This window comes from Microcebus murinus, chromosome X, assembly GCF_040939455.1.
Source record: "Microcebus murinus isolate Inina chromosome X, M.murinus_Inina_mat1.0, whole genome shotgun sequence".
Lineage (NCBI taxonomy): Eukaryota > Metazoa > Chordata > Mammalia > Primates > Cheirogaleidae > Microcebus > Microcebus murinus.
The window spans coordinates 123,005,311-123,018,215 of NC_134136.1; the positions used below are offsets into that span (position 1 = coordinate 123,005,311).

The 12,905-nt window shown below is 40.1% G+C and overlaps 1 protein-coding gene and 1 non-coding gene across 4 annotated transcripts in view; one reads left to right on the forward strand and one right to left on the reverse strand.

Moving 5' to 3' along the window:
• CLCN5 (chloride voltage-gated channel 5) overlaps nt 1-12,905 on the forward strand; it is a 191,197-nt gene that overhangs the window by 24,539 nt on the left and 153,753 nt on the right. The gene's annotated exons all lie outside the window — the stretch shown is intronic.
• LOC142866053 (U6 spliceosomal RNA) lies at nt 8,104-8,212 on the reverse strand. Its single transcript, XR_012916124.1, has one exon. It is a non-coding gene; the product is annotated as a U6 spliceosomal RNA (small nuclear RNA).

Sequence of the window (12,905 nt, forward strand, 5' to 3'; positions counted from 1 at the left end):
ATACTACAAAAATCTTTATGCACACAAACTGGAAAATGTGGAGGAAATGGACAAATTTCTAGAAACACACAGCCTCCCTAGGCTCAACCAGGAATAAATAGATTCCCTGAACAGACCAATCTCAACAGCTGAAATAGAAACAGCGATTAAAAATCTCCCTAAAAAGAAAAGTCCCGGTCCAGATGGCTTCACACCTGAATTTTACCATACTTATAAAGAAGAACTAGTACCTATCTTGCAGAAACTATTCCACAACATCGAGAAGAACGGAAACCTCCCCGACACCTTTTATGAAGCGAATATTACTCTGATACCAAAACCAGGAAAGGATGCAACAAAAAAAGAAAACTACAGACCAATATCCCTAATGTATATAGATGCAAAAATTTTCAAAAAAATCTTAGCTAACCGAATCCAGACACTTATCAAAAAAAATAATCCACCACGACCAAGTGGGCTTCATCCCAGGGATGCAGGGATGGTTCAACATACGTAAATCTATAAATGCAATTCACCACATAAACAGAAGCAAAAACAAAGACCACATGATTCTTTCAATAGATGCAGAAAAAGCTTTTTACAAAATTCAACACCCTTTCATGGTACGAACACTTAAAAAAATAGGCATAGAAGGGACATACCTAAAAATGATATAAGCCATATATGACAGACCCATAACCAACATCATACTGAATGGGGAAAAATTGAAATCATTCCCACTTAGAACTGGAACCAGACCAGGCTGCCCACTATCTCCACTTCTGTTCAACATAGTGCTGGAAGTCTTGGCTACAGCAATCAGACAGGAAAATGGAATCAAAGGTATCCAAATAGGGGCAGAAAGGATCCAACTTTCACTGTTTGCTGATGATATGATATTATATCTAGAAACCCCCAAAGATTCAACCAAGAAACTCCTGGAAGTGATGAATGAATTTAGTAAAGTCTCAGGATACAAAATCAATACACAGAAATCAGAGGCATTCATATACGCCAATAACAATCTAATTGAGAACCAAATCAAAGACTCAATTCCCTTCACAATAGCAACAAAGAAATTAAAGTACCTAGGAATATACTTAACCAAGGAGGTAAAAGACCTCTACAGGGAGAACTGTGAAACACTGAGGAAGGAAATAGCAGAGGATGTAAACAGATGGAAATCCATACCATGCTCGTGGATCGGCAGACTCAATATCATCAAAATGTCTATACTACCCAAACTGATCTACAGATTCAATGCGATACCTATTAAAATCCCATCAGCATTCTTCACAGATATAGAGAAAATAATTTTATGCTTCGTATGGAACCAAAGAAGACCCCAAATATCAAGAGCAATTCTAGGCAACAAAAACAAAATGGGAGGCATTAATATGCCAGATATCAAACTATACTACAAAGCTGTAGTAATTAAATCAATATGGTATTGGCACAAAAATAGGAATATTGACCAGTGGAACAGATGTGAGAATCCTGATATAAAACCATCCTCATATAGCCATCTAATCTTTGACATAGCAGACAAAAACATACACTGGGGAAAAGAATGCCTCTTCCATAAATGGTGCTGGGAAAACTGGATAGCCACCTGTAGAAGGCTAAAACAGGACCCACACCTTTCACCTCTCACAAAAACCAACTCATGCTGGATAACAGACTTAAACCTAAGGTATGAAACTATTAGAACTCTAGAGGAAAAAGTTGGAAACACTCTCCTAGACATCGGCCTGGGCAAAGAGTTTATGAAGAAGTCCCCAAAGGCAATCACAGCAGCAACAAAGTAAATAAATGGGACATGATCAAACTACAAAGCTTCTGCACAGCCAAAGAAATAGTCATGAAAGTAAACAGACAACCTACAGAATGGGAGAAAATTTTTGCATCCTATGCATCCGATAGGGGACTGATAACTAGAATATACTTAGAAGTCACGATAATTAGGAAGAAAAAATCAAATAACCCCATTAAAAAGTGGGCAAGGGACTTCAACAGAAATTTTTCTAAAGAAGACAGAAGAATGGCCAACAAACATATGAAGAAATGCTCAACATCTCTAATCATCAGGGAAATGCAAATCAAAACCACAATGAGATATCACTTAACCCCAGTGAGAATGGCCTTTATCAAAAAATCTCCAAACAATAACTGCTGGCATGGCTGCGGAGAGGGAGGAACAATCCTACAGTGCTGTTGGGACTGCAAACTAGTTCAACCTCTGTGGACAGCAATATCGAGATACCTTAAAGCGATACAAGTGAATCTACTATGCGATCCAGCAATCCCATTGCTGGGCATCTACCCAAATGATCCAATGACACTCTACAAAAAAGACTCCTGCACGCGAATGTTTATAGCAGCACAATTCATAATTGCAAGGCTGTGGAAACAGCCCAAGTGCCCATCAATCCAAGAATGGATTAATAAAATGTGGTATATGTATACCATGGAGTACTATTCAGCTCTAAGAAACAATGGTGATATAGCACATCTTATATTTTCCTGGTTAGAGCTGGAACCCATACTACTAAGTGAAGTATCCCAAGAATGGAAAAACAATCACCAGATATATTCTCCAGCAAACTGGTATTAACTGAGTAGCACCTAAGTGGACACATAGGTACTACAGTAATAGGGTATTGGGCAGGTGGGAGGGGGGAGACGGGCGGGTATATACATACATAATGAGTGAGATGTGCACCATCTAGGGGATGGTCATCATGGAGACTCAGACTTTTGGGGGGAGCGGGGGAAATGGGCATTTATTGAAACCTTAAAATCTGTATCCCCATAATATACCGAAAAAAAAAATTCTTAAACAAAATAAAATAAAATAAAATACCTTGCAGAGAGTGCCCCACACATCGTATGTGCTCCTTGCATCTTTGATTAATGAGTAATAACTGCTTTCCTACCAGGATTGCCATGGAGATTAAAAGCAATAAGGTATGCTAATGTGCTTTGTAAAATATAAAATGCTAAATGTTATTCTAGATTTAATTTGCTAGATTCTCTGCTGTGATTCTTACAGTCATTCACTGTCACTAGGAAACTCCCCAGCCCCCATTTTCTTTTGAACTAGCAAGATCTCTAGTTTTTCTAATTGGAAAACCAATTAAGTAAATCCATGCCATGAATATGATGTTGTACAGCCTCCTTACATAATCAAATTGTGTCTCCATTGCCAATGCCTTTAACTAATTCAGGGTGAGTGGAAACTCGCTTATATCACACCATTATGCAGCACTCCTGGTAATAGAGATAATTATGGGTGGTGTTGCCAGGGGCAATATAGGTTTCTCTCCTATCCTGAATTTACTCACTAAATCTCTGAGTCTAAGGTATTCATTATTTAAAAGCCAATTAATGCTAAGGAATCGCACCCTCTGAATCTGCATTTGGTTGGGGGCAAGGCTCATCACATCAGGGTGTGGCTACTACCAGCTGTGGCACTTGGTTTTCTAGACTTTTAAAAGATGTAACAAAATGATCAGTGTTTTGCTATTTGGGGGTTGATCATCTATTCCCTATTTGAGCTGCTGAAACTTCAGACTAGACAATTGACTGATTACTTAAAAGTCCATCTCTGTGCACTGTTTTGGGAGTACAAGTTGGTAGAGTCCGTTTGGAGGACAGTTTGGAAGACCTTATCAAAATGTAAGAGGTATGTACCTTCTGTTCTAGTGAATCTATTCTGAAAAGGAAGTGTACAAAGGTCACTTGGTACATGGATGTTGGTTTTCTTGTTGCCATCTTTTCACTGTCAACAATGTTAATGTCCAGCATGAGAAACCAGTCATATTCATTATCGTGTATATATACTATGGAATGCTGTTCATTTCATTTAAAAGAGTGAAGTAGATCTATATATAGTGACAGTGAATGAAGCCCCAAATAAATTTTAAGTGGAAAAAAAGATGGGAGAATGCTATGTATTATAGGATCCCATTTGTACAACAGAAAAGAGATTTATAGGATAGATATAAGAGTTTGTATATATGTATACTTGCATATGCTTAGAAAATTTCTGGTATGATACACAAGAAACAGTTCTCAGTTACCTCAGAGATTAGAGATGGCAGGGCTAGGGGTTTTTCGTTTTCACTTGACACTTTTCTGTACTGCTTGACTCGTTTACAACAACCTGTAATACCTTTAAATAATACAATTTAAATAAAAATTGACACTACTCTAAGAAATAAAAGGTATGATAGTGGCTGAGGTGAGAGAGCAGGTCTGAGGCTGCTCAGGAACCAGGGAATCATCTTGACCAGAGGGCATGGGAGAGATGTTGCTTTGTTAAAATTTAATGCTAAAAAATAAGTAAATTAGGTAAAAATTGTGATTTTATTAGGTTTTTTTGATGAAACAGTTGTAAGTATGTCATTAGTTTTGGTGTATGGGTGTTTTAATACCTAAGTAGCATAGTATTCCAGACACATTAAATATGTCAGTGTCTAGAATAGCTGTTGCTGCCAGATGATTGCAGTCACTAAAAAAAAAAAAAAAGAAAAAAAAATAGAATAGCTGTTGTTCTTGTTCTATTTTTTTAAATGTTGTGAGTGCTAGGTTATAATTTCTTGAGCTTTTTGCTTAAGGACCTGAGGAGACAGCAGGTAAAGTCTTATGTTTGAAGTAGAGAAAATGTAAGTTGCCTAAATTTGCATTATAAAGTTTTGGTTAAATTAAATCTTCAAAACCATCAGGATCATTTTAGCTCATTTCCCCTGCAGAAAAGGTGGCTTTTGTCTGAGATACAAGAAGTGAAAGGAGGCCGGGCGCTGTGGCTCACGCCTGTAATCCTAGCTCTTGGGAGGCCGAGGCGGGCGGATTGCTCAAGGTCAGGAGTTCAAAACCAGCCTGAGCAAGAGCGAGACCCCGTCTCTACTATAAAAAACAGAAAGAAATTAATTGGCCAACTGATATATATATACAAAAAATTAGCTGGGCATAGTGGCACATGCCTGTAGTCCCAGCTACTCGGGAGGCTGAGGCAGAAGGATCGCTCGAGCCCAGGAGTTTGAGGTTGCTGTGAGCTAGGCTGACGCCACGGCACTCACTCTAGCCTGGACAACAAAGTGAGACTCTGTCTCAAAAAAAAAAAAAAAAAAAAAAAAAAAAAAAAAAAGAAGTGAAAGGAGTGTCTATCAGAACTTCATCTTGATTTGGTATAGTGAAGAGTTCCTTCACCCAGTTATGCGTGTTCAGAGACAAGTCACTATCCTGTGTTAACTGACCCTGGTTCTCTAATAATTGGAATTTTAGCCAGGATATGGATGGTAGAACACTTAACAATGGATTAAGAAGTAAGACAGGTTTTACTCTAGGATACTGATGGAGAAAGAATGTGTAATCAGGCAGGTGGCAGAGACTGGGGACAATTGTGAGAGTCTGTACCATTTTAAGCTGTAGATAGGAATAGAAAGACCTGAATCATAAATAATGAAACTTTTGAGAGATTTCTCTGTCTGTGGGAACTAAACAGCATAAGAAGCTGTCTGGATATGTTTTGGAGTTGAACCTGGACCTGCAGGTCCAGATGGGAAGATTCTTGTCTTTGTTGGTGATCACAGAAACAGTTAGAAATGGCCCAAGCTTAGACCAGGCATAAAGGAGGGAAGAATTGGAAGAAGAAACCAGACATCCTAGAAAGATAGAAGAACTGCGAGTGGGCTGGATTTTGTATGTGCTGAGAGCCTGTACTTGACTGCCCATTATAGAAGATGTGCTTAGATATCTCACCGATAGTAAAGTATTCTGATGTGACTGAGGTCAAGAAAGAGAACAAATTATAATAGCTATCATTTATTGAGTATTTACCATGTGCATTTAAAAGCGTTTTACATGGATTATCTCATTTAATCTTCATGATAACTGTATAGGAGGTAAGAACCGAGGCATGAAGTAGTTGAGTCATATTATGAGATTGTAATTGGTAGAGCCTGGGTCCAAGGCAGTCTGGCTCTAGAACCTGTGCTCTTAGTTACTTTGTATTCCTAGGATCATAGGTCCCAGAATCCCTCCTCCACTACCACCCCCAAATAGTCAGGGTGGTGGCCAGTTGTGAAAAAAGGAAACTTCCTATTAGAGCAGCAGTCCTCAACCTTTTTGGTGCCAGAGATCATTTTCATGGAAGACAATGTTTCCATGGACTGGAGATGGGGGGTATGGTTTCAGGATGATTCAAGCACATTACATTTATTGTGTACTTTATTTTTATTATTATTACATTGTAATATGTAATGAAATAATTATATAACTCACCATAGGTTGGGGACTCCTGCATTAGAGTACTCTTGCTGTGGTCCTAATGATCAAGTGAAATGATTTCAAGGGAGTAAGAAAGCAGAAGGTTTGAATAAAAAGCCTATGGATAAGTGAAATATAATACAATTCTGTGGCCAAAATTCTATATTCTTTCTAAATTTAGGTAAGTAATTTGTGAGTATCTTCTGTGTGGAAGGCACTACTACATATCATGTGTGGGACTAAGATGATTCAGAAGTGGACATGGTCCTCCCAAAAGCTAGTCTCTGGGGTAGTTAAAACATGTGCACAAATAACCATGACCCAATCTAGTGTTGGAGACATGTTCAGAGAGTTATGGAATACCACAGGAGATAGACAAAGGTGAGGAGGTGGCATCTGAGGCAATATATGGGTAGGTTCTTCTATAGTTGGAGATGTTGGAGATATGATTTTAGCCAGCAAAGTATCAGGTACATTTGAGGCAACTAGAAAAGAAAGTGTCATGCCAGGCCTGTTATATTTATATGCATTGTCTCTTTAACTCCTCATAGCAACTATTTATTAGCCAAATAGTTTATTATCAAAACTAGGACGCTTGAAAGTAAAGTGGAGTGCTAATCAGATAGAGAAGGCATAATCCCAGAAACCCAGGAAAACGAGGACGTATGAGGCAGTTGGTGTCATTCCCATTTAACACATGAGAAAAATGAGGCCACACGTCACAGGAAGTGGTGGAGCTAGGACTTGAATCCAGCTCTGGCTCCAAAACTAAAAGATCTGCACTTCATTCTGTATGCAATGGGGTGCAATTGAAGGGTTTTGAGCAGAGAACTGTCATGGTCAGAACTATGCAGGACAGATGGAAAGGAGATACTGAATTGGGGCAATGAGTTAGGGAGATTGCTGAATAAGATTCAGATAAATATTATAAGGGCCTGGATATAAGATATTGATTTTGGGAATTTAAAGGAAGGGATACAAGTGAGAGACATCACAAATCACAGAGGAAGAAATGACAAAGTTTGACTACTGGTCAACTTTGAAGGGAGAAGAGTAAAGGATGACACATGATTTCAAATTATTTTAGTGAAAACATCATATTAACCAAGAGTAGTCATTGTAACTTAAAAAGGTAATGTGAGTTTTTATTGACATAGTAGACTAAGAGAAAATCTACTTCCCAGTATAGTAGATTTACTGACTTGTAATTTGAGCAAATTATTTAATCCTTCTTTGCTCATCTGTAAAGTGCAATGTTATCTGCCACTGCAAAAGCTTCTGAACTCTAGCACAGATTGTCTGAATGCTTTTTTTACTTCCACATTTTCAGAATTTGAGTGCTCATGCACAGTAATATGAAATTGAATACTAGTGTTGAATACATTCACTTTTACATCATATTGCAAAACAACAATCATGATATTAATGTATTGTCTCCCTTGTCTGAACTCTTGCTTCTGTTATCACCTTTAACTACTTGTCAGATGAATTGTTATGCCAATTTTATAACATCTTTTCTATCATTCTCTTAAACTGTTATTTAAATTCTTTATTATGGTTTAACTTTTTATATCTTTTACTTAGCTCTCCAGATAGAGTAGAAGATCCTTGAATAGGAACATACTTTACGTGTCCCTCTGTTCCTTCTAATGTCTTAAATAAAGGAACCTGGGAAGTATTTATTGATGTGATTCAACGAGCTCATATGTACAATAAGACTTTTGTTTTGTACGTTATACTCTGTTAATATGGTCTCAAATAGTATTGGGTTTTTGACAGCTATATCTTACTGTGAGCTCATAATGAGCTCAAGGCCTACTTCTTCCTCCAAGTTTATGTCTCTTAATTTTTTTTTTTAATATGGAATGCTTCATGAATTTGTATGTCATCCCTGTGCAGGGGCCATGCTAATCTTTTCTCTGTATTGTTCCAGTTTTAGCATATGTGCTGCTGAAGTGAGCTCTCTGTCAATTTTTTAAACAAGATCCTTTCTATGCCTTAAGCATTAATGTAGTTAAATTTTTATTTCTTTTTAATCTTATTAGTTTTAGCTTTATTATTATATATATTTTATAAATATCCTTATCTAAGTAATTAATAAAATATTGCTTGGTGTATTAGTTTTCTTTCACTGCATAATAAAACACTACAAACTTAGTTGCTTAAAACAACACACATTTCTCATCTCACAGTTTCTGTGGGTCAGGAGTTTGTCATGGCTCAACTGGGTCCTGTGCTCAGGGTTTTACAGGCTGCAATAAAGATGTTGGTAGGGCCTGTGGTCTCATCTCAGGCTCCTCTTCCAAGTTCACATGGTTGTTGGCAGATTTCTTTGTGGTTGTAGGACTGAGGTCTTCAGATCCTGGGGGCTGCTTGCAATTCTCTGCCATGTGGCCTTCTCCACAGGCAGTTTGCATCATAGCAGCTTGCTTTTCCTTCCTTTCCTTTTCCCTCTCCTCTCCTCTCCTCTCCTCTCCTCTCCTCTCCTCTCCTCTCCTCTCCTCTCCTCTCCTCTCTTCTCCTTTCCCCTCCTCCCCTCCTCCCCTCCCTTTTCCCCTCCCCTCTCTCCTCTCCTCCCCTCCCCTCCCCTCCCCTCCCCTCCCCTCCCCTCCCCTCCCCTCCCCTCCCCTCCCCTCCCCTCCCCTCCCCTCCCCTCCCCTCCCCTCCTCTCCTCTCCTCTCCTCTCCTCTCCTCTCCTCTCCTCTCCTCTCCTCTCCTCTCCTCTCCTCTCCTCTCCCCTTTCCTTTCCCTTTCCCTTTCCCTTTCCCTTCTCCTTCCTTTCCTTTCTCCTTTCCTTTCCTTTCCTTTCCTTTCCTTTCCTTTCCTTTCCTTTCCTTTCCTTTCCTTTCCTTTCCTTTTTCCTTTTTCCTTTTTCCTTTTTCCTTTTTCCTTTCCTTTCCTTTCCCCTTTCCTTTCCTTCCCTTCCCTTCCCTTCCCTTCCCTTCCCTTCCCTTCCCTTCCCTTCCTTTTTCCTTTTTCCTTTTTCATTTCCCCTTTCCTTTCCTTTCCCCTTCCCTTTCCCCTTCCCTTTCCCCTTTCCTTTCCTTTCCCCTTCCCTTCCCTTTCCCCTTCCCTTCCCTTTCCCCTTCCCTTCCCTTTCCCCTTCCCTTCCCTTCCCTTCCCTTCCCCTCCCCCTTCCCTTTCCCCTCCCCCTCCCTCCCCTCCCTCCCCCTCCCCTCCATTCCCTTCCCCCTCCCTCCCCCTCCCCTCCCTTCCCCTCCCTTCCCTTCCCTTCCCTTCCCTTCCCTCCCATCCCCTCCCCTCCCCTCCCCTCCCCTCCCCTCCCCTCCCCTCCCCTCACTCTGTTGCTCGGGCTAGAGTGCTGTGGCATCGACCTAGCTCACAGCAACCTCCAACTCCTGGGCTCAAGCTATCCTCCTGCCTCAGCCTCCCGAGTAGCTGGGACTACAGGTATGCACCACCATGCCTGGCTCATTTTTTATACACACACACACACACACATACATACATATATATATACACACATATACATATATATATATATATACACACACACACACACACACACACACATATACGTTGTCTAGCTAAGTCTTTCTATTTTTTTTTTCTTTTTTTAGTAGAGACAGGGTCTCATTCTTGCTCAGGCTGGTCTCCAACTCCTGAGCTCAAACGATCCGCCCGCCTCGGTCTCCCAGAGTGCTAGGATTACAGGTGTGAGCCACTATGCCTGGCCACTGCGTGCTTTTTCAAGGCCAGCAAGGGATAAAGTTTCTCTCTCATGGTGACAGGAAGGAATCGTGTGTGTATGTGTGTGTGTGTGTGTGTGTATGTAAGATACATGCATACATATACATATATGCCTAGTCAGGGGAATGACATTCCATTACCCTTACCATATTCTATTGATTAGAACCTAGTCACAGGTCCTACTCATACTCAAGGAAAGGGGATTAAACAAGGACGTAAACACCAGGAAGTGGGCATCACTGAAGGTTACCTATGCTCTGTTACACTTGGCATAGCTCTGAATCAGATTAATTGAAGACTTCCTAACTCACCATTAATCCTTTAATGAACACTTACTTTGGTAAGGCTGCTCTAACAGCTGTGAGTCTAACTTTACTGTCATCCAGCAAATGTTTTTTTCGTCTTGCTTACAAACATATGATGAGAAATGATTTTCAATAATTTGTCTGAAATCATTTATTGTGTGGGGCCTTCCACTGAGACAGAGTGCTGTAGTGGGAATAGAGTTGTGGAGATGATTTCAGTTTGGGTGCCTATTAGATATCCAAGTAGAGATGTTCATCTCCCCTGTATCTGGGATTTAGGAGGGAATCTAGGCTAGAGTAGTGATTTGGAAATCTTTCGTGTATAGATGGTAAGTGGAGCCTAGGGTATGGGCACACTTTGAGAGGAGAAGGGTGCCAAGTGTAGAATTCTGGGGAAATTCAGGTACTCTGTCTGAGGTATTCCCGTTACCTCCTAATGTAACAACCCAAACAAAAATGGAAACAAGTTACCAAGGCTCAGAGGAAAAGCTGTATTATCTTTGTACGCTTCTGCCTTCAGTCCTATCTCTTCCTGTCTATTCTGGGTCCTGTTTATCCAATTATCCCCCTTTTCTTCTGGTATCTTCTTCTGTTCCTTTCCACTGGACCCATTCACTAGATCTGTGGTCCCCAATCCATAGGCCATGGACTGGTACTGGTCCATGGCGTGTTAGGAACTGGGCCGCACAGCAGGAGGTGAGTGGCAGGTGAGGGAGTGAAGCTTCATCTGTATTTACAACTGCTCGTCAACATTTGCATCACTGCATAAGCTCCGCCTCCTGTCATATCAGTGGCATTAGATTCTCATAGAAGTGTGAACCCTATTTAAACTGCAAATGTGAGGGATCTAGACTGTGTGTTTCATGCTCCTTATGAGAATCTAATTCCTGATGCTCTGAGGTGGAGCTGAGGTGGTGATGCTATCACTGGGGAGCCACTGCAAATACAGATTATCATTAGCAGAGAGGTGTGACTGCACAATGAATGTAATGTGCTTGAATCATCCCAAAAGCACCACCCTCTGGTCCATGGAAAGATTGTCTTTCATGAAACCAGTCCCTGGTGCCAAAAAGGTTGGTGACTGCTGCACTAGATTATCTATAAACATGTTCTGGTCTCCCTTTGCTGTGCCATCTAGCTACTAATATCTATCTAGCCAGCTACTTAACCTTTCTGGGCCTCAAAAAGTGATGGATGTGATGTTGGGAGGAGGTTATGGTTTTTAAGAAGCTTCTTTCAGATCTAAATTCCGTTCTGCCATCTTATTTCTCTTCCTTTTTCTCCTTTTGGTTCTGTTAACTGTTAAGTTCCTTTCTGAAACTTTCCTCCCTGGCCACAGGGTTGTTGTACTCTGCTAGTTCTTTTTCTGCCTGACTGTCTTGCTGCTGCTCTGTTGCTTTTCTTTCCCTCTGCACCTAATTGTGTCCATATTTATGGGTTTCAAGTTCTTTGCCCTTTTTCTTTAAACTCTTTGCCTCTGAGATTTCATCTACCCACCTGGCTTTACCTTTTTTGTTTTTAATTATTGAAGTAACATATAATTACGTGTTCATCTTAAATAATATAGAAGCATCTATGGTAAAAAGTGAAAATGCCCCTTCAACCCCCTCCTCAAAGGTAACCACCATTATCAGGTGGTTTTATTTTTCCAGGTGTTGAGTGCCAAATCTATACATGTAGCTTTAAGCTCTAGTTTTCATCTGTAGCTACAATCAGGATATCCTTACTTGGGTGTTTGACCATCAGCATATCAAATCAGCTAGCTGTATGCCTTTGGATATGTGGTTGATGTGGCTCTTTTATGTTTTTTTGTTTGTTTGTTTGTTCTGTGGATCTTTCATGTCTTATATTTATTTATTTTTGTGTCCCCATAGCATTAAAGAGTAAATATTCCTTATATGTTTGGTTGATTCTGTTATTTTATGGCTGATAAGCTTCCATTAGTACTCCCTCTCAACTTGCTTATATGCATAGACCCAAGGAAACAGAATAAACCTCTGTCACAACTTTAGATGAAAAGGTGGGTGGCTGGGTATAGGGTGTGGTCACTGGGAACCAGAACATACAGGCAGTTCACTGGGTAACAGGAAGCATGGAGCTTAATGAAAGAGAATGGGCTTGGTACATGGGTACTATATTGAATACTTTGGTCAGTAAATTAAAGTCAGGATGCTAACATTAAAGAAATATATCATGGGTTCTAAAACTTGAATATCTTTTAAAAAAATTTTATTTCAGCATATTATGGGGGTACAAATGTTTAGATTACATATATTGTCTTTGCTCTACCCAAGTCAGAGCTTCAAGCATGTCCATCCCTCAGATGGTGTGCACCACACCCATTACATGTGAATATACCCATCCCCTCCTCCCTCCTCCCACCTCCCGGACAGCTGATGAATGTTACTACTATATGTGTGCATAAGTCTTGATCAATTAATACCAATTTGATGGTGAGTACATGCAGTGCTTGTTTTTCCATTCTTGTGATACTTCACTTAGTAGAATGGGCTCCAGCTCTATCTAGGATAATACAACAGGTGCTAGATCACCATTGTTTTTTGTGGCTGAGTAGTATTCCATGGTATACAAATACCACTACATTTTATTAATCCGTTTGTGTATTGATGGGCACTTGGA